We start from the raw sequence: 24563 nt of genomic DNA on the forward strand, positions 1-24563 counted from the left end.
GAACATATAATTCAAAAGGCCTTTCTTTGATGGTCCCTGACAGAGTGTCCTGAAACTCCGGTTTACAGGCCACACACACCAAGCCTGCAAATCACATTTTGCTGGCTTACAAAGTGATAAGCCAGCAAATATCTCTAACAGTCCTGTCATGCCAAATTCTGTCCCCCGGCCAAAAAGTGTGCCCCTCTACGTCACAACGGGATTCGTTAAACTATTATCGTCCATTGTTATATCAACGGTGTGACGACCTAATGATTAGAATTTTGAAGATCATTACAGCCTAAATTACGTTCTTTTCGTCATCACTATGTAAACAGGGCGGATTTCCACGACAATTTCGCTGTTTAAACAAGACTACAAAGGGCAGCACAGCCGAGAGCTGCCAAGTGACACGAGCCTACCAGACGAGATAAATCACTTCTATGCTCTCTTCGAGGCAAGTAACACTGAAACATGCATAGAGCATCAGCTGTTGTGGATGACACGCTCTCTGCAGCTGATGTGAGTAACACCTTTATAATTAGGGCGCATGAACCGCTAACGGGACACCTACGACGACATCCAGTAAAATTGCAGAGTGCGAAATGTAAAATACAAAAATCTGAATATTAAACATTCAGAACACTGATATTCCTGTCTTACAGGAAATCACGCACAGAACGAGCAGTATGGCTGGTGACATTGTCATGTCAGGATGAGCCTGCAGGAAGGGTACTCCATGAGGGAGGAGGATGTCTTCCCTGTAACGCACAGAGTTGAGATTGCCTGCAATGACAACAAGCTCAGTCCGATGATGCTGTGACACACCGCCTCAGACCATGACGGACCCTCCACCTCTAAATCGATCCCACTCCAAAGTGCAGGCCTCGGTGTAACGCTCATTCCTTAGACGATAAACGCAAATCCGACCATCACCCCTGGTGTGACAAAACCGTGACTCGTTGGTGAAGAGCACTTTTTGCCAGTCCTGTCTGGTCCAGCGACAGTGGATTTGTACCCATAGGCGAGCGACGTTGTTGCAGGTGATGTCTGGTGAGGACCTGCCTTACAACAGGCCTACACGCCCTCAGTCCAGCCTCTCTCAGCCTATTGAGGACAGTCTGAGCACTGATGGAGGCATTGTGCATTGCTGGTGTAACTCGGGCAGTTGTTGTTGCCATCTTGTACCTGTCCTGCAGGTGTGATGTTTGGATGTACCGATCTTGTGCAGGTGTTGTTACACATGGTCTGCCACTGCCACAGCTGTCCGTCCTGTCTCCCTGTAGTGCTCTCTTAGGCGTCTCACAGTACGGACATTGCAATTTATTGCCCTGGCAACATCTGCAGTCCTCATACCTACTTGCAGCATGCCTAAGGCATGTTCACGCAGATGAGCAGGAACCTGGGCGTCTTTCTTTTGGTGTTTTTCAGAGTCAGTAGAAAGGCCTCTTTAGTGTCCTGTTTTCATAATTGTGACCTTTTGCTTACCGTCTGTAAGCTGTTAGTGTCAACCTCTTACAGACACCGAGACGCCAGCGTCTCACCTAGCCAACAGGAAATGCGTAGCGCCAAATGCTAATAGTACTCACTAAAACTCAAACTTTCATTAACCTGTTAGATCTCTAGGGGCGCTATTTCATTTTTGGATAAAAAACGTTCCCGTTTTAAGCGCGATATTTTGTCACGAAAAGATGCTCGACTATGCATATTCTTGACAGTTTTGGAAAGAAAACACTCTGAAGTTTCAGAATCTGCAAAGATTTTGTCTGTAAGTGCCCCATAACTCATTCTACAGGCGAAACCAAGATGATGCATCAACCAGGAATTAGCAGAATTTCTGAAGCTCTGTTTTCCATTGTCTCCTTATATGGCTGTGATTGCGCAAGGAATGAGCCTACACTTTCTGTCGTTCGCCCAAGGTCTTAGCAGCATTGTGACGTATTTGTAGGCATATCATTGGAAGATTGACCATAAGAGACTACATTTTCCAAGTGTCCGCCTGGTGTCCTGCGTGGAATTCGGTGCGCAATTGCCAGCTGCTCGTACTTTTCCATTTGATATAGGGGAGAAACCATGTGTCCAAGAACGATGTATCAATGAAGAGATATGTGAAAAACACCTTGATGATTGATTCTAAACAACGTTTGCCATGTTTTCAGTCGATATTATGGAGTTAATTTGGAAAAAAGTTTGGGTTTTGAGGACTGAATTTTCGGATTTTTTTTGGTAGCCAAATGTGATGTATAAAACGGAGCTATTTCTAATACACAAAGAATCTTTTTGGAAAAACTGAGCATCTGCTATCTGAGAGTATCCTCATTGAAAACATCAGAAGTTCTTCAAAGGTAAATTATTTTATTTGAAGGCTTTTATGTTTTTGTTGAAATGTTGCGTGCTGGATGCTAACGCTAAATGCTATCGCTAAATGCTATCGCTAAATGCTATCGCTAAATGCTAACGCTAAATGCTAACGCTAGCTAGCTACTTTTACACAAATGATTGTTTTCCTATGGTTGAGAAGCATATTTTGAAAATCTGAGATGACAGTGTTGTTTACAAAAGGCTAAGCTTGAGAGATGGCATATTTATTTCATTTCATTTGCGATTTTCATGAATAGTTAACGTTGTGTTATGCTAATGAGCTTGCTGATAGATTTACACAATCCTGGATACAGGGGTTTTTTCATAGCTAAACGTGACGCAGAAAACGGAGCGATTTGTCCTAAACAAATAATCTTTCAGGAAAAACTGAACATTTGCTATCTGAGAGTCTCCTCATTGAAAACATCTGAAGTTCTTCAAAGGTAAATGATTTTATTTGAATGCTTTTCTGTTTTTTTGTGTAAATGTTGCCAGCTGAATGCTAATGCTAAATGCTACGTTAGCCATCAATACTGTTACACAAATGCTTGTTTTGCAATGGTTGAGAAGCATATTTTGAAAATCTGAGATGACAGTGTTGTTAACAAAAGGCTAAGCTTGAGAGCTAGCATATTTATTTCATTTCATTTGCGATTTTCATGAATAGTTAACGTTGCGTTATGGTAATGAGCTTGAGTCTGTATTCACGATCCCGGATCCGGGATGGGGAGACCAGAAAGGTTAAATCACACATGCAGGGTACTCAATTAAAGATACACTCCTTGTGAATCTAGCCAACATGTCAGATTTTAAAAATGCTTTTCGGCGAAAGCATGAGAAGCTATTATCTGATAGCATGCACCCCCCCGAAATACCTGAAGGAGGTGTAAACAAAAGAATTAGCCTAGCCGGCGCTACACAAACGCAGAAATAAAATATAAAACATGCATTACCTTTGACGAGCTTCTTTGTTGGCACTCCAATATGTCCCATCAAATCAAATTGATCACGGGGCGATCTGTATTCAATAGCTGCAAGTCAACAAAGCATGGACGATTTTCTCTCTTTCATATCCATCCAGCGTGTACCCACTGACAGGAAGTGCCTATTCTTCTTTTCACCAAGGATAAACTTCAACCCAATTCCCAAGACTGGGGACATCGTGTGGGAGCTGTAGGAACTATAAACTGGGCGCTATCTATTTTCCCTTGCCATAGACAATACATTGAACTGGCGGAGGGATTTTCTTCTTTTTTTTTACCAGTTTTTCCTTGGGGTTTTGCCTGCTACACATGTTCTGTTATAGTCACAGACATGATTTAACCAGTTTTATAAACTTCAGAGTGTTTTCTATCCACATGCTATATTCCTGGCATGAGTAGCAGGACGTTGAAATTTTGCATGCTTTTTATCCAAAAGTTGAAAGAATGCGCCCAGATCTTTAAATATTTATATAACGACGTTCCACAGGTGCACGTTCATTAATTGTTAATGGTTCATTGAACAAGCATGGTAAACAGTGTTTAAACCCTTTACAATGAAGATCTGTGAAGTTATTTGGATTTTTACGAATTATCTTTGAAAGACAGGGTCCTGAAAAAGGGACATTTATTGTTTTGCTGAGTTTAGTTAAATCTTTAAAACTTTCAAAAGTGTTTAACGTAAGGACAGTGTGGCTCATATGTTCTCTGAAAAAAGTGTACATTTCACACTTTTAGAGTTATAAAATATATGTTTGGTTTGTGGACTGAATATCCCATCCTATTGTCTCTCCTGTCAGGCCTGGATTGGACTGTGCATCACTCAGCAAGGTGTTAGTACACTATAATTTTAATTTAGATGTGTATCCATTCTATTCTAATTCTGTGGTTAAAACATTATGTTGTTCTTAGATTATTATCATTCTATGAATCAGAACAGAAGAGGCTACATTATCTCCATGGTGCTCTATGTGCAGCAGGATACAGGCAAAATTCTACCACTCTGGAAGAGACCAGATGAAGGGAAGTTTTAGGGCTATAACAAGGGAGCTAATGTTCATTCCTAAGCTGGGTAGAGTGAAAGCATCAGGCAGGCTAGGTAGGGAGCTGGGCATAGTAGTGGGTGTATGGGTGGGTGCCAACGGCGCAGTTGCTACTAAATATGTCCACTCTGGACCACCATAAATAGAAAGGGTCAGTTCAGGATACACACTCCTCCATCTCCTCCTTTCTCCATGAGCACTCGCCTCGTTTTGTGTCTATTCCAGTAGGCTCTGGACTCGAAAAGGGGGAGTGTGGGTGTGTAAATGTTTCTCTACATTGCTGCTGACAGGACTGCCCCTGTCACAACGGCTGCTTTATTTTGGCTCCTGCTACTATGACGACCCTGTGGTACCTGTAGTGTCTCTGTCTACCCGAGATCAGATCTGTGCTAGCCAGCACCAAATAGGGCTGTGTGTGTTGCATCAGAGATGTTTTACATTTCACCACTAACCTATAATGAACTGTTGTTTTGGCTGAAAAAAAGTAGACCATTTGTATTGATGTTATTTTTGTGTTCAAACATTTAGCATGTTTTTGTCTAAATGTGTAAATAGGGGAAATACCATGCCTCTGATGCAAGTGTGTATTCCCATACACTGGGCCCATCACTGCCGGGTATTGCACTATGGTTCAATTGTTACACTTAGCTTCATTTCAAAATTATACTACGGAAAAATCAATCTGTCATCTGAGGCAGGCAATTCCACCTCTGGCAACTTTTGACAGCTGGCTTCTCAGTTGTGTGTGTGTGTGTGTAAGTGTACAAGTGTGTGTGTGTGTGTGTGTGTTCCTGCCTGTCTACCTGCCTGCCTGTTTGTTTGCCTGCCGGCCTTCATCCATGTGTGTGTGGCCATGCATGCCTTCATATAGGTGTGTGCAGTGGTGGAAAAAGTATCTAATTGTCATACTTGAGTAAAAGTCACCCAGTAAAATACTACTTGAGTAGAAGTATAAAAGTATTTGATTTTAAATATACTTAAGTATCAAGAGTAAATGTAATATGTAAAGTATACTTAAGTATCAAGTACAAGCATAAATCCTTTCAAATTCCATGTATTAAAAAAAGCAGACAGTCACATTTTCTAGTTTTTTTTAAATTTAAAGATAGCCATAGGCATACTCCAACACTCAGACATAACTTACAAACAAAGCATGTGTTTAGTGAGTCTGTCAGATCAGAGGCAGTAGGGATGACCAGGGATGTTCTCTTGATAAGTGTGTGAATTAGACAATTTGTGTGTATCTTCCAGTGCAGAACGGACTCAGAGTATATGCCATGTGTACAGTATATATTTGCATGTCATCCATTTTAATGAGTGGTATAGCATGACAGTCCTTCTCTGCAATCTCTACCCCATCAGTCTCAGTCTTAGCATACAGCCCACAGCCTCGTGACAACACTTCCTCCTACTGAAACAATGGAATGATTAAAGGTAGTGTGTGTGTGTGTCTGCATATGATCAGTTACATGAAACCGATTGGACATACCCAGTGCCGCAAGGCATTTTTAACTCAAATACTTCTAATAAGTTGTACTCAAAGTCAATGAAAAGTCATTATTACTTAAAGTGTGTGTGGTACTGACTCAAAACTAAATGGGAAGTCACACCTACTGCATTTTTAAAAAAATAAATGATAACAAAATAACTTATTTACCAGCATGCTCTACTGCAGGTAGATTAAAAAATAATAATAATATCTGTTTTTGCATTTACATTGAGTGATTGATTGATTAAATGTTATGCTACACCTAGATTTAAAAAAATGTTTTCTAAACTAATCCGATCATTGAATTTTTGCACCCGTTACTGAAATGGTTATTCAGGTTTAGATGGCTTAGGTGGTTTCGTCCCACTGTCCTTAACCATGGCAATCATTATAAATGCAGGTTGCGGGTGAATACAAATTTAAACTTTATCATCGCCTATCACTGGCTAGATTCCAATAGGAATTACACATCGCTTTGCAAGTCAGCATAATGTGATTTACGGTAGAAACTTTACAATTCAATCGAAAACCTGTCCCTGACTGAGTCTGTAATACCAACATGTTTCAAGAAGACCACCATAGTCCCTGTGCCCAAGAACACGAAGGTAACTTGCCTAAGTGACTACCGACCCATAGCACTCACCTCTGTAGCCATGAAGTACTTTGAAAGGCTGGTCATGGCTCATATCAACACCATCATCCCAGAAACCCTAGACCCACTCCAATGTGCTTACCGCCCCAACAGAGCCACAGATGATGCAGTCTCTATTGCACTCCACACTGCCCTTTCCCACCTGGATAAAAGGAACACATATGTGAAAATGCTATTCATTGACCACAGCTCAGCATTCAACACCATAGTACCCTCAAAGCTCATCACTAAGCTAAGGACCCTGGGACTACACACTTCCCTCTGCCACTAGATCCTCATTGCAAGGGTCATTGCACTAATAATGGCGCAGACTGGGAAAACATTCCCACTGTTCTTAGTGCCAGTCTGCATATTCATACTAATACAATATAACTATTAACGGTGTGAAAAATGCCCCTTAGATATTAATTCAGACAGCAGATATTATTCAATTTTACATTTTGTTTACAGTGGTGATGGACAGCTGGTGACATTTTGAAAACAGGTTTTCAAACACTTGTAGCCCGATTAGCACCATAATCAAAGTGAGGAAAATCGAACTGCTGTATACTTATGGCCTATTGTAAGCTAAACGTCACACTTTTGCAGTACTCCTCACCCCGCCCGTAACTCCACCCTTAACACAGTTACCATTCAAAAATGAGCTGTTTATCTAAAAAAAAAAATGACATTGCGACCAGAGAACAGACAAAATGGACATTGTTTTCATCAAGCCAGCTTCTTTCTATGGTGCTACCCATTCCAGGGTTAGGACCGTAACCATGAGAGGACTTGAAAATGAGCCGGAGCTTAGAGGATCATCAAAACTAAAGGTAATTTTGTTTCAGTGCATTTCTTTTTTTTATTTTATTATATAGCCTATCAATGTGTAGGCATAAAGTGTAATAAAATTGAAAATGAAAATAACATTTAAATAAATTATTGTGTACTAAAAACGTAAATGTGTTTTTGCAGAGCATACAACCATGCCGACAACAATACATGGAGATCAGTGGACAACGGGCCGTACCAAAAAATCACATGGTTGCCAAGAAAGCGATTCGTTTTGCTAGATTCTTAAAATTTGTACGCAGCATTTGTGTGTTGGAGTCATTTTTAATTCTTAATTGATCTACCATTTCTATCGTAGGCCACTGTAATTGATGGGGGCTCAGGGTGGTACCATTCTGCTTATCTGATGAAGATGCACATGGATCAGATTGAAAACTTTGAAGACCGGGATTGAGTCATTCGAAGCAGACCAGCAGAAAGAGAAACACTATCTGAAAGCAGAGATACGGGCAACAGTTGATGTCCAGAGCCAGGCGGCATTGGCAGAGAGTCAGGCAAAGAACAACATGTTGAAGAGAGCAGCTCACAGATCACTGCACCTGTACATAGTCCATCTGTAAATAGTCCATCCAACTACCTCATCCCCATATTGTTATTTATTTATTTTGCTCCTTTGCACCCCAATACCTCTACTTGCACATTCATCTTATGCACATCTATCACTTCTGTGTTTAATTGTTAAATTGTAATTACTTCACCACTACGGCCTATTTATTGTCTTACCTCCCTAATCTTACATAATTTCTGCACACTGTATGTAGATTTTTTCCTATTGTGTTATTGACTGTACATTTGTTTATTCCATGTGTAACTCAGTGTTGTTGTTTGTGTCGCACTGCTTTGCTTTATCTTTGCCAGGTCGCAGTTGTAGATGAGAACTTGTTCTCAACTGGCCTACCTGTTTAAATATAGGTGAAAAAAGAGGGCGTGGAACGGGATGGAGTCACAATCCATGCCAGTCACACCTGTGAGCTCTGGAACTCCACCCCTGACAGGTAGAGCCAACATACCTGGCGAGTTCATCAGGTCGTCGGTTCACCCTGACATTTCCATTCCTCTTCTGACAACAGAACTTGACCAAGGCAGATATGGCTTACCAGGGAACCTCCGGGTGTTCATCATTAATACTGTGTCTCAAAAGTTTCTGTCCATGACTGATGCAACCCGAAAGAGCATTAAAGACAGAGATAATGAGTACTTTAGGTCACCGAGAAAGTCTGGACATGGCCTGCTCTCCCTTATGTAAGGAATTAGGCTATTTCCCATGTTTACTACAATATGTACTATATGCTATGTTTACTTGTCAGACTGCGCAGTAGCCTAATAAACAAATGCAGGTGGCTTATATCTTCAAAATACTTTTAAATGCTTTATTATCCAAATGTAAAAGCATATACTGTACAGTACTGTATTTCTTCATCAGCATATTTGTGTTCATTAATAAAATAATGATAAAAATACTCTTTCAAAATTCAGATGTTTATTTAGTTATGGATCCATAATGAATTGCTATAGGAATAAATATCATTAAATTACAGAAATATTGGAACAAAGTTGTCTAACAAAGGTAAACAAATTGTTGGGTACACACACACGGTCTTGTAGCACAGCGCCCTTATGGCTTTTAGCAGGTAGCTGGACAATAGACTTGCCTAGAAGGAGGGTAGGGTGAGAATTCAATCGTCAAATGTATTTTTTTGTTAGGTTGGCTGTATCACAACCAGCTGTGATTGGTTCCAATTTCAGTTTTATCCACCAGAAAAGACAAAACAAATAATACAACAAAAAGTACTATTATTATTATGTATCACATCTGACCGTAATTGGGAGTCCCATGGGGCGGTGTACAATTGGCCCAGCATTTCTCTCCCTCTAAAAATCTAAAACACATATTATTTTGGCTTTTATTCAGATTACAATCACTTACTTTCCTTTTTTTTTTTAAATGAAGTAACCTCCAAATATCATTATATATTATCAAGCTGATGGCACAGTCATACAGTCATAGCCCGGCACCAACATAAAGCTGAGTGATTCACTCATTCATGGCTTTGGATCAAAATAAATAAGTACTAACATTCTTTCTGATAGTCTTTAATAAATAAATGTTTTGGTTATCCTGACCTGGACACCATGTACAGTATTATAATAGCCAATTATTGGCTGTTAGCAGGATAATATACCTTTACCAACACCTCTCTGTATTTTGATACTTTGTGGGTGGGGCCGCCCGATTTGTGCAGCGGTCTAAGACACTGCATCGCAGTGCAAAATGCGTTGCTACAGATCCAGGTTCAATACCTGTGCCGGTTGCCACCGGGAGACCCAAATGTAATTATTGGCAGTCACGTCATTGATAAAAATATTTTTTGATATACTGTAGGCGACATGAGTCTCACTAGTGTTGTGTAATGTGCTGTTAAAAGTGGTGTAGGTCTAATTTAATTAAAGATCATATTGAAGTTAGAAGCAATAGGATTTGAAGCAATAGCCTACCAGCTGGAGTCAACTATTTTAGCATCGTTTCACACTGCTCTGAGACAAGCATGGGGACTGGTCTTAATAAATCAATTTGATTTTTATTTACACAGAATATCCGCTTGGCTATTGGTTAGACTACAATTAGGGTGTGGAAATGTTATGTTCTTAGTACTGTAGCCTACTCCCGATTGTCACGTTGTACAGCGCCATATTTTCTGTTCCATCCGAACGGAAACCCTGAGGGTTTTTAGTTTTTTTGGAATAGAAACACCATAATATTAATCTAATTAATTAAGCAAAATGTCTTAAAATCATTCCCATATACTACGTTCTTACAAAAAATATTTTTAATTCTCTAGTACAGCCACTATTGAAGGCTTTAAAATGCTTCTCAAAGATGCCCTCTGGTGGTCAAACTAGCACTAACTAGCTTTAATGGTTACAATGGCTGACACTTAAATAACGTGCTATAGAATTCTGCTGCACCATGCAAGATGTGCTGCAGTACGCTGCAACTCACATTCTGTCACACCCTGATCTGTTTCACCTGTCTTGTGCTTGTCTCCACCCCCCACCAGGTGTCTCCCATTTGTTTCCAATTTCCCTGTGTATTTGTACCGGTGTCTTCTGTCTGTTGCCAGTTCGTCTTGTCGAGTCAACCAGCATGTTTTTCTGTGCTCTTGTTTTTCCTAGTCTCTGTTTTTTAGTCCTCCCGGTTCAGACCCTTTGCCTGCCCTGACACTGTATCCCACCTGCCTGACCATTCAGCCTGCCCTGACCTCGAGCATGCCTGCCACCCTGTACCTTCTGGACTCTGACCTGGTTTATGAACTTCTGCCTGTCCTCGACCTGCCTCTTGCCTGCCCCTTGTTTTTCAATAAACATCAGAGACTCTAACCATCCGTCTCCAGTGTCTGCATCTGGGTCTCGCCCTGTGTCGTTGTAGTACAAACTGGCCGTGACTGACCCAGCAGACACGGACCGGTTCCATTTACGGTGTCTCCTTGCAGGGAGCCACAATTAAAAAAATATGAGGAGCTACTTCAGAACCTAATGGAAGAGCTCCATTCATGGTGGAATGCCATGACCAGGGTTTCAAGATGTTACAGGAGCAATTCCGTGGACTATCTCACAGGCAGCATGCCTCAACAGAAACCTCCCAGCCACTCAGTAATCCCCCTACCGGTGGTAGGTTTGTACAGCCTACCTTGGCTTCCCGGAACCCCGCTTACCTCATCTGGAGCGTTATGCTGGGGATCCTGGAACCTGCTAGGCGTTTCTTTCCCAGTGCTCCCACATTTTTGAGCTGCAGCCATCTTTGTTCCCTTCATTGGTTGAAGATAGCGTATCTGATTACTCTAATGTCTGGAAGGGCACTCTCCTGGGCTACGGCAGTTTGGGAGCAACAATCCGCCATTTGCGGAGGATGGAAGATTTCATGGCATAGGTGAGGAAGATGATCGATTCTCCGGTGTCCGGGAGAGAGGCGGCCCAAAAACGACTTGGATTACGTAAAGACTCCCATAGTGTGGCAGACTACACAGTAGAAGTCGGCTGCCGAGAGTGCCTGGAATCTGGAGTCCCTGTTCGATACCTTCCTTTATGGACTTTTGGAGGAGATAAAAGACGAGCTCGGGAGTTACTGCTTGCTCATCAAGCTGCTGCTTGCTCATCTCTGAAGAGGCCTTGAAGTCCCGACGTCTTTACTTGCGAGACGAGCCGAAGCCACCCGAGATCCCTCGAGAATCATCGGGGACGGGCGACTCATTCATGCTGGAGCCTATGCAACTGGGCAGAGCTAGATTATCACCTAAGGAAGGTTCACATAGGCTGAGCTCCAACAGTTGTCTTGCAGAATTGCAAACTTGTTTACGTACTGCTGTGCATTTTGTTGCTAACCTTACTTTGCTGCCTGACAACTTTACAGTTTTTACTTTTTAATTACCGTTTATATTTTCAGTTTTTCTCTCGCACAACTTTTATTCCTTCAACTTTTTCACGCTGGACGCTTTATCTGGACGTGGTTTGTCAGGACCTCCACCAGCCGAAGCTAAGTAGTAAAATTAACATGATGCCTTCAAATTTCAGTCGCTGTACTCATAATATACAGGAGAACAATCTTATGGTGAGGATAGCTGTGCTGCAAGCTCAGCTTCAGACGCAATCGTTAGCAATGGTATATTCAGTGTAGGAAAGGATGAAACAGCATCTGTGCCACCAGTAAGTACAGATAGTAGTATAAATCCGCCCACACAGTCCCCGCAGCCGGACAACTTTCTCATGGGTTCTGGAGGGAAATGCTGTAGGAATGCTCAACCGTTGTCGCTCATTCAGCCGACAGAAACTTTCAACAGGTTCTCCCCATTAACCTCTAGCGACGAGCAATCCCGTATCCGGGATCTTAAGTATAGCCTCAAGCTCATTAGCATAACGCAACGTTAACTATTCATGAAAATCGCAAATGAAATGAAATAAATATATTGGCTCTCAAGCTTAGCCTTTTGTTAACAACACTGTCATCTCAGATTTTCAAGATATGCTTTTCAACCATAGCAAAACAAGCATTTGTGTAAGAGTATTGAAAGCTAGCATAGCATTAAGCCTAGCATTCAGCAGGCAACATTAGCACAAAAACAAGAAAAGCATTCAAATAAAATCATTTACCTTTGAAGAACTTCAGATGTTTTCAATGAGGAGACTCTGTTAGATAGCAAATTTTCTGTTTTTCCAAAAATATTATTTGTGTAGGAGAAATCGCTCCGTTTTGTTCATCACGTTTGGCTAAGAAAAAAAAACGTATCCGGGAGTGTAATTATAGCCTCAAGCTCACTACCATAACGCAACGTTAACTATTCATGAAAATCGCAAATGAAATGAAATAAATATATTGGCTCTCAAGCTTAGCCTTTTGTTAACAACACTGTCATCTCAGATTTTCAAGATATGCTTTTCAACCATAGCAAAACAAGCATTTGTGTAAGAGTATTGATAGCTAGCATAGCATTAAGCCTAGCATTCAGCAGGCAACATTTTCACAAAAACAAGAAAAGCATTAACATAAAATAATTTACCTTTGAAGAACTTCAGATGTTTTCAATGAGGAGACTCTCAGTTAGATAGCAAATTTTCAGTTTTTCCAAAAATATTATTTGTGTAGGAGAAATCGCTCCGTTTTGTTCATCACGTTTGGCTCAGAAAAAAAACTGAAAATTCAGTCATTAAAACGTGAACTTTTTTCCAAATTAACTACATAATATCGACAGAAACATGGCAAACGTTGTTTAGAATCAATCCTCAAGGTGTTTTTCACATATCTATTCGATGATAAGTCACTCGTGGCAGTTTAGTTTCTCCTCTCTTCAAAATGGAAACATGCACACACCTGGAGATTACGCAATAGTTTCGACGGAGGACACCAGGCGGACACCTGGTAAATGTAGTCTCTTATGGTCAATTTTCCAATGATATGCCTACAAATACGTCACAATGCTGCAAAGACCTTGGGGAAACGACAGAAAGTGTAGGCTCATTCCTTGCGCATTCACAGCCATATAAGGAGACATTGGAACACAGCGCCTCCAAAATCTGAGGTACTTCCTGTTTGAAATTTTATCTTGGTTTCACCTGTAGCATCAGTTCTGTGGCACTCACAGATAATATCTTTGCAGATTTGGAAACGTCAGGGTGTTTTCTTTCCAAAGCTGTCAATTATATGCATAGTCGAGCATCTTTTCGTGACAAAATATCTTGTTTAAAACGGGAACGATTTTCATCCAAAAATGAAATACTGCCCCTAGAGTTTCAAGAGGTAACCTCTTGGGGCTAGGGGGAAGAATTTTCACTTTTTGGATAAATAGCGTGCCCAATTTCAACTTCCTGCTACTCATGCCAAGAATATAAGATTTGCATAGAAAACACTCTGAAGTTTCTAAAACTGTTTGAATCATGTCTCTGAGTATAACAGAACTTATGTAGCAGGCAAAATCCCGAGGACTAACTGTTCAGAATGTTTTTTTCCCTCTCTCTGTTCCCTGAGTTGTCATTGCCCAGGACATAAATGGACATTTTGGATATATATGGACGGAATTAATCGAACGAAAGGACCAATTTTAATGTTTATGGGACATATTGGAGTGCCAACAAAAGAAGCTTGTCAAAGGCATGTTTTATATTTTATTTCAGCGTTTTGTGTAGCGCCTGTAGGGTTGAAATATGCTAACCCCTTTGTTTACTGCTGGTCCTATCATCAGATAATAGCCTTCTAATTTATAGCTTTCGCCGAAAAACATTTTCAGTTTTAAAATCTGATTCACAATGAGTGTAGCTTTAATTGAGTATCTTACATGTGTGATTTTGTAACGGCAGATCTCCTCTTCGTCTGAAGAGGAGTAAGGATCGGACCAAGATGCAGCGTGGTAAGTGTCCATAATGTTTTTAATAAAGACAAATGAACACTCAAACAAAAACAATAAACAATAACGCGAATTCTACAAAAACCGAAACAGTACGGTGTGGCGACAAACACACACACGGAAACAAACACCCACAAAACAACAGTGAAACACAGGCTACCTAAGTATGATTCTCAGAGACAACTAACGACACCTGCCTCTGATGGAGAACCGTACTAGGCCAAAACAGAAACAAAACATAAAAAAACAAACATAGACTGCCCCCCCAAATCACACCCTGACCATACTAAATAAAGACAAAACAAAGGAAATCAAGGTCAGAATGTGACAGTACCCCCCCCCCCCTCTTTCTGGGACTCACCCACAAACAGGACCAAGCCTGGCCTGTTGAGGAGTGACGGACTCCATCGTAGCTGGAGGGGTGCTCTCATCTTATCTAAGAGCATAGACAGGGCTCTAACTCCCCTAGCTCCACAATGAGATAGGGTGCAGGGCAGGCAGCAAGCTATTAGCCAGCCTGCCAGCTTAGTGAAGTATGCCACTAGCACAGTCAGTGTAGTCAGCTCAGCTATCCCCATTGAGACCGTGTCTTTGCCTCGACCTAGGTTGGGCAAAACTAAACATGGCGGTGTTCGCTTTAGAAATCTCACTGGAATAAAGACCTCCATTCCTGCCATTATTGAAAGAGATTGTGATACATCAAATCTCAAAATAGGGCTACTTAATGTTAGATCCCTCACTTCCAAGGCAGTTATAGTCAATGAACTAATCACTGCTCATAATCTTGATGTGATTGGCCTGACTGAAACATGGCTTAAGCCTGAGGAATTTACTGTGTTAAATGAGGCCTCACCTCCTGGTTACAATAGTGACCATATCCCCCGAGCATCCCGCAAAGGCGGAGGTGTTGCTAGCAAATTTCAATTTACAAAAATAAACGTTTTCGTCTTTTGAGCTTCTAGTCATGAAATCTATGCAGCCTACTCAATCACTTTTTATTGCTACTGTTTACAGGCCTCATGGGCCATACACAGCATTCCTCACTGAGTTCCTTAAATTCCTATCGGACCTTGTAGTAATGGCAGATAATATTCAAATGTTTGGTGACTTTAATATTCACATGGAAAAGTCCACAGACCCACTCCAAAAGGCTTTCGGGGCCATCATCGACATCACCAACATGTCGCCAGACCTAATCACCGCCACAGTCATACTCTGGACTTAGTTTTGTCCCATGGAATAAATGTGGATCTTAATGTTTTTCCTCATAATCCTGGACTATCAGACCACCATTTTATTACATTTGAAATCGCAACAATTAATCTGCTCAGACCCCAACCAAGGATCATCAAAAGTCGTGCTATAAATTCTCGGACAACCCAAAGATTCCTAGATGCCCTTCCAGACTCCCTCTGCCTACCCAAGGACATCAGAGTACAAAAATCAGTTAACCACCTAACTGAGGAACTCAATTTAACCTTGCGCAATACCCTAGATGCAGTCGCACCCGTAAAAACTTAAAATATTTGTCATAAGAAACTAGCTCCCTGGTATACAGAAAATACCCGAGCTCTGAAGCAAGCTTCCAGAAAATTGGAACGGAAATGGTGCCACAACAAACTGGAAGTCTTCCGACTAGCTGGGAAAGATAGTACCGTGTAGTATCGAAGAGCCCTCACTGCTGCTCAGTCATCCTATTTTTCCAACTTAATTAAGGAAAATAAGAACAATCCAACATTTAATTTTTGATACTGTCGCAAAGCTAACTAAAAAGCAACATTCCCCAAGAGAGGATGGCTTTCACTTCAGCAGTGACATGAAGTTCTTTGAGGAAAAGATCATGATCATTAAAAAACAAATTACGGTCTCCTCTTTAAATCTGGGTATTCCTCCAATGCTCAGTTGTCCTGACTCAGCACAACTCTTCCAGGACCTAGGAACAAGGGAGAAACTCTAGTATTTTAATACTATATCTCTTGACATAATGATGAAAATAATCATGGCCTCTAAACCTTCAAACTGCATACGGGACCCTCCAACTAAACGAAAGAGGTGCTTCCTGTGCTTGGCCCTCCTATGTTGAACATAATAAACGGCTCTCTATCCACTGGATGTGTACCAAACTCACTAAAAGTGGCAGTAATAAAGCCTCTCTTGAAAAAGCCAAACCTTGACCCAGAAAATATAAACAACTATTGGCCTGTATCAAATCTCCCATTCCCCTAAAAAAAAGGAAAATGCTGTTGCACAGCAGCTCACTGTCTTCCTGAAGACAAGCAATGTATACGAAACGTTTCAGTCTGGTTTTAGACCCCATCATAGCACTGACACTGCACTTGTGAAGGTGGTAAATTACCATTTAATGCCATCAGACCGAGGCTCGGCATCTGTCCTCGTGGTCCTAGACCTTAGTGCTGACTTTGATACCATCGATCACCACATTCTTTTGGAGAGATTGGAAACCCAAATTGGTCTACACGGACAAGTTCTGGCCTAGTTTAGATCTTATCTGTCAGAAAGATATCAGTTTGTCTCTGTGGATGGTTTGTCCTCTGACAAATCAACTGTAAATTTCGGTGTTCCTCAAGGTTCTGTTTTGGGACCACTATTGTTTTCACTATATATTTTAACTCTTGGTCATGTCATTCGGAAACATAATGCTAACTTTCACTGCTATGCGGATGACACACAGCTGTACATTTCGATTAAACATGGCGAAGCCCCAAAATTGCCCTCGCTGGAAGCCAATGTTTCAGACATAAGGAAGTGGATGGCTGCAAACTTTCTACTTTTAAACTCAGACAAAACAGAGATGCTTGTTCTAGCTCCCAAGAAACAAAGTGATCTTCTGTTGAATCGAAAAATTAATCCTGATGGTTGTACAGTCGTCTAAAATAAAACTGTGAAGGTTCTCGGCTTTACTCTGGACCCTGATCTCTCTTTTGACGAGCATATCAAGACTGTTTCAAGGACAGCTTTTTTCCATCTATGTAACATTGCAAAAATCAGAAACTTTCTGTCCAAAGATTATGCAGAAATATGAATCCATGCTTTCGTCACTTCTAGGTTAGACTACTGCAATGCTCTACTTTCCGGCTGCCCGGATAAAGCACGAAATAAACTTCATATAGTGCTAAACACGGCTGCTAGAATCTTGAATAGAACCAAAAATTGGATAATATTACTCCAGTGCTAGCCTCTCTACACTGGCTTCCTGTTAAGGCAAGGACTGATATCAAGGTTTTACTACTAACCAACAGAGCATTACATGGGCTTGCTCCCACTTATCCTTAAGATTTGGTCCTGCCGTACATATCTACATTTACACTACGGTCACAAGACGCAGGCCTCCTAATTGTCCCTAAAATGTCGAAGCAAACAGCTGGAGGCAGGGCTTTCTCCTATAGAGCTCCATTTTTATGGAATGGTCTGCCTACCCATGTAAGAGACGCAGTCTCGGTCTCAACCTTTAAGTCTTTACTGAAGACTCATCTCTTCAGTGGGTCATATGATTGAGTGTAGTCTGGCCCAGGAGTGTGAAGGTGAACGGAGTGGAGGCACTGGAACAACCAACCGCCCTTGCTGTCTCTGCCTGGCCGGTTCCCCTCTCTCCACTGGGATACTCTGCCTCTAACCCTATCACAGGGGCTGAGTCACTGGCTTACTGGTGCTCTTCCATGTCATCCCTAGGAAGGGTGCGTCACTTCAGTTGGTTGAGTCACTGACGTGATCTTCCTGTCTGGGTTGGCGCCCCCCTTGGGTTGTGCCGTGGCCCAAGTGGGTGGGGTGGGGGTATCGTTGGATGGGGCCACAGTGTCTCCCGACCCCTCCTGTCTCAGCCTCCAGAATTTATGCTACAGTAGTTTATGTGTCGGGGGGCTAGGGTCAGTCTGTTATATCTAGAGTATTTCTCCTGTCTTATCCTGTGTTGTGTAAATGTAAGTATGCTCTCTCTAATTCTCTCTCTCTATTGTCAGTCTAGTGATTAGTTATTGGATTGACATGATGGAAGAGAATCTGAGGGAGTACATTCCATGGTTGCCAAGGGAGACCATCCATGCTACAATGCCACAATGTTTTAAGGACTACTACCAAGGAACAACCTGCATTATTGACTGCTCAGAAATTGCTTTACAGAAGTGCAAGAGTCTGGATTCAAGGGGGGAGTCATTAAGCCATAACTACACCCAGAACACTATCAAGTACTTGGTGGCCATTGCACCTTGTGGTCTAGTGATGTCCATCTCCTCGGCATATGGAGGTACAGTTGGAGTCAGAAGTTTACATACAGCTTAGCCAAATATATTTAAACTACATTTTTCACAATTCCTGACATTTAATCCAACTAAGAAATTATTGTCTTATGTCAGTTAGGATCACAATTTTCTTTTAAGAATGTGAAATGCCAGAATAATAGTAGTGACTGTCACGATCGTCGTATGAAGCGGACAAAAGCGGAAGCGTGGTATGAATGCATTCCTTTTATTGAATGACGATAAACACGACGTAAACTGAACAAGCTAACAAAACAACGTGACTGCTAATGAAACATAGTGCTAACATGCAACTAGACAGACAATCACCCACAAACAAACAGTGAAACCCAGGCTACCTAAGTATGATTCTCAATCAGAGACAACTAATGACACCTGCCTCTGATTGAGAACCATACTAGGCCGAAACATAGAAATCCCCAAATCATAGAAAACACAAACATAGACTCACGCCCTGACCATACTAAATAATGACATAACAAAGGAAATAAAGGTCAGAACGTGACAGTGACAATGCTTTACTTCAGCTTTTATTTCTATCATCAAATTCCCAGTGTGTCAGAAGTTTGCATACACTTAATTAGTATTTGGAAGCATTGCCTTTAAATTGTTTAACTTGGGTCAAACATTTCCGGTAGCCTTCCACAAGCTTCCCAAAATAAGTTGGGTGGATTTTGGCCCATTCCTCCTGACAGCTGGTGTAACTGATTCAGATTTGTAGCCTCCTTGCTCGCACACAGTTTTTGAGTTCTGCCCACACATTTTCTGTAGGATTGAGGTCAGGGCTTTGTGATGGCCACTCCAATACCTTGACTTTGTTGTCCTTAAGCCATTTTGCCACAACTTTGGAAGTATGTATGGGTTCAAATGTCCATTTGGAAGACCCATTTGCAACCAAGCTTCATCTTCCTGACTGATGTCTTGAGATGTTGCTTCAGTATACACATACATTTCCTAACTCATGATATCATCTATTTTGTGAAGTGCACCAGTCCCTCCTGCAGCAAAGCACTCTCACAACATGATGCTGCCACCCCCGTGCTTCACAATTGGGATGGTATTCTTCGGCCCTTTTTCCTCCAAACATAACGATGGTCATTATGGCCAAGCAGTTCTATTTTTGTTTCATCAGACCAGAGGACATTTCTCTAAAAAGTATGATCTTTGTCCACATGGGCAGTTGCAAACCGTAGTCTGGCTTTTTTATGGCGGTTTTGGAGCAGTGGCTTCTTCCTTGCAGAGCGGCCTTTCAGGTTATGTCAATATAGGACTCGTTTTACTGTGGATATAGATACTTTTGTACCTGTTTCCTTCATTATCTTCACAAGGTCTTTTGCTGCTGTTCTGGGATTGATTTACACTTTTCGCACCAAAGTATGTTCATCTCTAGTAGACAGAACGCATCTCCATCCTGAGTGGTATGACGGCTGCGTGGTCCCATGGTGTTTATACTTGTGTAATATTGTTTGTACAGATGAACGTGCTACCTTCAGGCATTTGGAATTTGCTCCCAAGGATGGACCAGACTTGTGCAGGTCTACAATTTTTTTCTAAGGTCTCTGCTGTTTTCTTTTGATTTTCCCATGATGTCAAGCAAAGAGGCACTGAGTTTGAAGGTAGGCCTTGAAATACGTCCACAGGTACACCTCCAATTGACTCAAATTATGTCAATTAGCCTTTCAGAAGCTTCTAAAGCCATGACATCATTTTATGGAATTTTCCAAGCTATATAAAGGCTCAGTCAACTTAGTGTATGTAAACTTCTGACCCACTGGAATCATGATACAGTGAATTATAAGTGAAATAATCTGTCTGTAAACAATTGTTGGAAAAATTACTTGTGTCATGCACATATAGATGTCCTAACTGACTTACCAAAACTGTAGTTTGTTAACAAAAAATTCAATTTGTGGAATGGTTGAAAAATGTGTTACAATGACTCCAACCAAAGTGTATGTAAACATCTGACTTCAACTGTAGATGTAGCGACAAATATATAACAGTCCAGGTGATGAGGTCATGGCTGACCCGGGCTTCACAGTCTGTGATCTGCTACACAAGAGGAAGGTCAAATTAACAATTCCAGCCTTCACAAAAAGAGGCACACAGCTGTCATAGGAGGACACCACATGTACAAGACGGATAGCTAATGTGAGGGTACATGTGGAATGCATAATTCAAAGGCTCAAACAGTTTAGAATCATCTCGCAAACAGTGCCAATCAACATCTCATCTAAAATGGACAAAATACTTTGAATCTGTGCTGCCCTGTGTGATGATATCAATCATGAAGATGCTGAATGAACTGACTATTCAAATTCCATTTGCAAGGTCGATTTCAAGTTACGGTAAATACATGTCAATTCATTCTATAACAAATCAGGTTCATTATAGCATACCACTGCTGGCTTGCTTCTGAAGCTAAGCAGGGTTGGTCCTGGTCAGTTCCTGGATGGGAGACCAGATGCTGCTGGAAGTGGTGTTGGAGGGCCAGTAGGAGGCACTCTTTCCTCTGGTCTAAAACAATATCCCAGGGCAGAGATTGGGGACACTGCCCTGTGTAGGGTGCCGTCTTTCGGATGGGACGTTAAACGGGTGTCCTGACTCTCTGAGGTCATTAAAGATCCCATGGCACTTATTGTAAGAGTAGGGGTGTTAACCCCGGTGGCCTGGCTAAATTCCCAATCTGGCCCTCAAACCATCACGGTCACCTAATAATCCCCAGTTTACAATTGGCTCATTTATCTCTCCCCTGTAACTATTCCCCAGGTCGTTGCTGCAAATGAGAACGTGTTCTCAGTCAACTTACCTGGAAAAATAAATAAAATACATTTGTTTTACATATTCATTAATATTAATAAAAACAAAGCCATAAAAACAATTTACACTATACTGAAACTGCTGATGCATTAAATCAGGCTTTTTAATTGAAAAACAATATCTTAATAGTAACAGCAAACAGGAGAGACATCTGAATACATACTTCTACAGAGCTGCATATACAGTGCCTTGCGAAAGTATTCGGCCCCCTTGAACTTTGCGACCTTTTGCCACATTTCAGGCTTCAAACATAAAGATATAAAACTGTATTTTTTTGTGAAGAATCAACAACAAGTGAGACACAATCATGAAGTGGAACGACATTTATTGGATATTTCAAACTTTTTTAACAAATCAAAAACTGAAAAATTGGGCGTGCAAAATTATTCAGCCCCCTTAAGTTAATACTTTGTAGCGCCACCTTTTGCTGCGATTACAGCTGTAAGTCGCTTGGGGTATGTCTCTATCAGTTTTGCACATCGAGAGACTGACATTTTTTCCCTTTCCTCCTTGCAAAACAGCTCGAGCTCAGTGAGGTTGGATGGAGAGCATTTGTGAACAGCAGTTTTCAGTTCTTTCCACAGATTCTCGATTGGATTCAGGTCTGGACTTTGACTTGGCCATTCTAACACCTGGATATGTTTATTTTTGAACCATTCCATTGTAGATTTTGATTTATGTTTTGGATCATTGTCTTGTTGGAAGACAAATCTCCGTCCCAGTCTCAGGTCTTTTGCAGACTCCATCAGGTTTTCTTCCAGAATGGTCCTGTATTTGGCTCCATCCATCTTCCCATCAATTTTAACCATATTCCCTGTCCCTGCTGAAGAAAAGCAGGCCCAAACCATGATGCTGCCACCACCATGTTTGACAGTGGGGATGGTGTGTTCAGCTGTGTTGCTTTTACGCCAAACATAACGTTTTGCATTGTTGCCAAAAAGTTCAATTTTGGTTTCATCTGACCAGAGCACCTTCTTCCACATGTTTGGTGTGTCTCCCAGGTGGCTTGTGGCAAACTTTAAACGGCACTTTTTATGGATATCTTTAAGAAATGGCTTTCTTCTTGCCACTCTTCCATAAAGGCCAGATTTGTGCAATATACGACTGATTGTTGTCCTATGGACAGAGTCTCCCACCTCAGCTGTAGATCTCTGCAGTTCATCCAGAGTGATCATGGGCCTCTTGGCTGCATCTCTGATCAGTCTTCTCCTTGTATGAGCTGAAAGTTTAGAGGGACGGCCAGGTCTTGGTAGATTTGCAGTGGTCTGATACTCCTTCCATTTCAATATTATCGCTTGCACAGTGCTCCTTGGGATGTTTAAAGCTTGGGAAATATTTTTGTATCCAAATCCGGCTTTAAACTTCTTCACAACAGTATCTCGGACCTGCCTGGTGTGTTCCTTGTTCTTCATGATGCTCTCTGCGCTTTTAACGGACCTCTGAGACTATCACAGTGCAGGTGCATTTATACGGAGACTTGATTACACACAGGTGGATTGTATTTATCATCATTAGTCATTTAGGTCAACATTGGATCATTCAGAGATCCTCACTGAACTTCTGGAGAGAGTTTGCTGCACTGAAAGTAAAGGTGCTGAATAATTTTGCACGCCCAATTTTTCAGTTTTTGATTTGTTAAAACAGTTTGAAATATCCAATAAATGTCGTTCCACTTCATGATTGTGTCCCACTTGCTGTTGATTCTTCATAAAAAAATACAGTTTTATATCTTTATGTTTGAAGCCTGAAATGTGGCAAAAGGTCGCAAAGTTCAAGGGGTCCGAATACTTTCGCAAGGCACTGTATTTGTCACTCAGTGAAAATCTGCCTGCCGGATACTTCTCAACAATAAATGGCAATATGTGTGTTGAGTAGAATGCCTTCAACCTCAGGACAGCCTCTGCACAGAACTGTGCATCATAGAGATCAGGGATGACAATTTGTCAGTTGAGCACCTTACTTTCTCTCAGTCCTGTACAAAACATACCAATTTGCACTTGCATGTAGTTGCCAGGTGGCCAATGTGGTTGCAATTGGGGTGTACTCTCCACCACCTTCACATCACAGGCTTTCCCATTGAAGACATCATCCAGAGAATCACAGCCCTTCCCCATGACAGGACACTTGATCTCCAACTGCTTCTTAGAGTTCAGCACCATGTCAGGACTTGCTGATAGCCATGGCTCTTCAACACTGACAACAGTGCCTCTGTGGTCCACAGAGTATCCACAGTCTTCCAGCCACTGGGAGGCCATCAGCTCATTATCGTCAAATACATTAGAATGTTACAGCCAAAAATAAATATTTCATTCAGTCCTATTTTACATGGGATGCTACTGGCTGTGATATTATTGTCAGTTCAGACACACGTATAAAGCAGACTCCCCACAGGCAGATTCAATTATGTGAGTGGAATGCATGAGTGGGAGGCAGGGGTGGACATTCTGGACGCTTTTCTGCATATTGGTCACTGGCCTTATGGTGTGTGAAGTCAATGCTGTTTAATAAAAAGTTAACCGCTTTGGCTCAAGGTTCCTCCGAGTCCCTGCATTCCATTGTCGCTGCTCACCTGTGCAGGCTATGTCAGTTAGGTCACTGGACATTGCATTCTGCACCTGTGAAAGAATGTTTGTTACAAAAAAAGACATTCAGAGAAAATCCCATTATTAATAATTGTATGACAGAGGACTATGTGATCAACTTAATCAAGATCTTCTTAAGGGATAGGTGTCCCGCTAGCGGAACAACATCCGGTGAAATTGGAGGGCGTGCAACTCAAATAAACAATGGTAATATTAAACATTCATGAACATACAAGTATTTTATATAATTTAACATCTAGAATTCTTGTTAATCTGCATTGTCCGATTTACAATCGGCTTTACAGCAAAAGCATACCATCCGATTGTTTGAGGACAGCGCCCCACGTCAACATATTTTTCAACCAGCACAGGCGTCATAAAATCACAAATTGCAATTAAATAAATCACTTAGTCTTGAAAATCTTCCTCTGTTTGCAATCCCAAGGGTCCCAGCTACAACATGAATGGTCATTATGTTAGATAAAATCCTTCTTTATATCCCAAAAAGTCAATTTAGTTGGCACAATCGATTTGAGTAATCCACTCGTTCAACGTGCAGACAAAGAAAGGAGTCCAAAAAGCTACCGCTAAACTTCGTCCAAACAAGTCAAACAACGTTTCTATTTAATCCTCAGGTATCCTAAAATGTAAATAAATGC

General features: G+C 41.3%; 1 long non-coding RNA gene across 1 annotated transcript in view; it reads left to right on the forward strand.

Moving 5' to 3' along the window:
• The first annotated feature begins 2281 nt into the window (after positions 1 to 2281).
• LOC149973032 (uncharacterized) overlaps positions 2282 to 24563 on the forward strand; it is a 57123-nt gene continuing 34841 nt past the window's right edge. Inside the window, exons 1-2 of the long non-coding RNA XR_016490071.1 lie at positions 2282 to 2324; positions 2722 to 2783. This is a non-coding gene — a long non-coding RNA (uncharacterized LOC149973032). The remainder of the gene's footprint in view (positions 2325 to 2721; positions 2784 to 24563) is intronic.

This window comes from Oncorhynchus mykiss, chromosome 21 (genome assembly GCF_057628025.1).
Source record: "Oncorhynchus mykiss isolate SJ-2025 chromosome 21, ASM5762802v1, whole genome shotgun sequence".
Classification (NCBI taxonomy): Eukaryota; Metazoa; Chordata; class Actinopteri; order Salmoniformes; family Salmonidae; genus Oncorhynchus; species Oncorhynchus mykiss.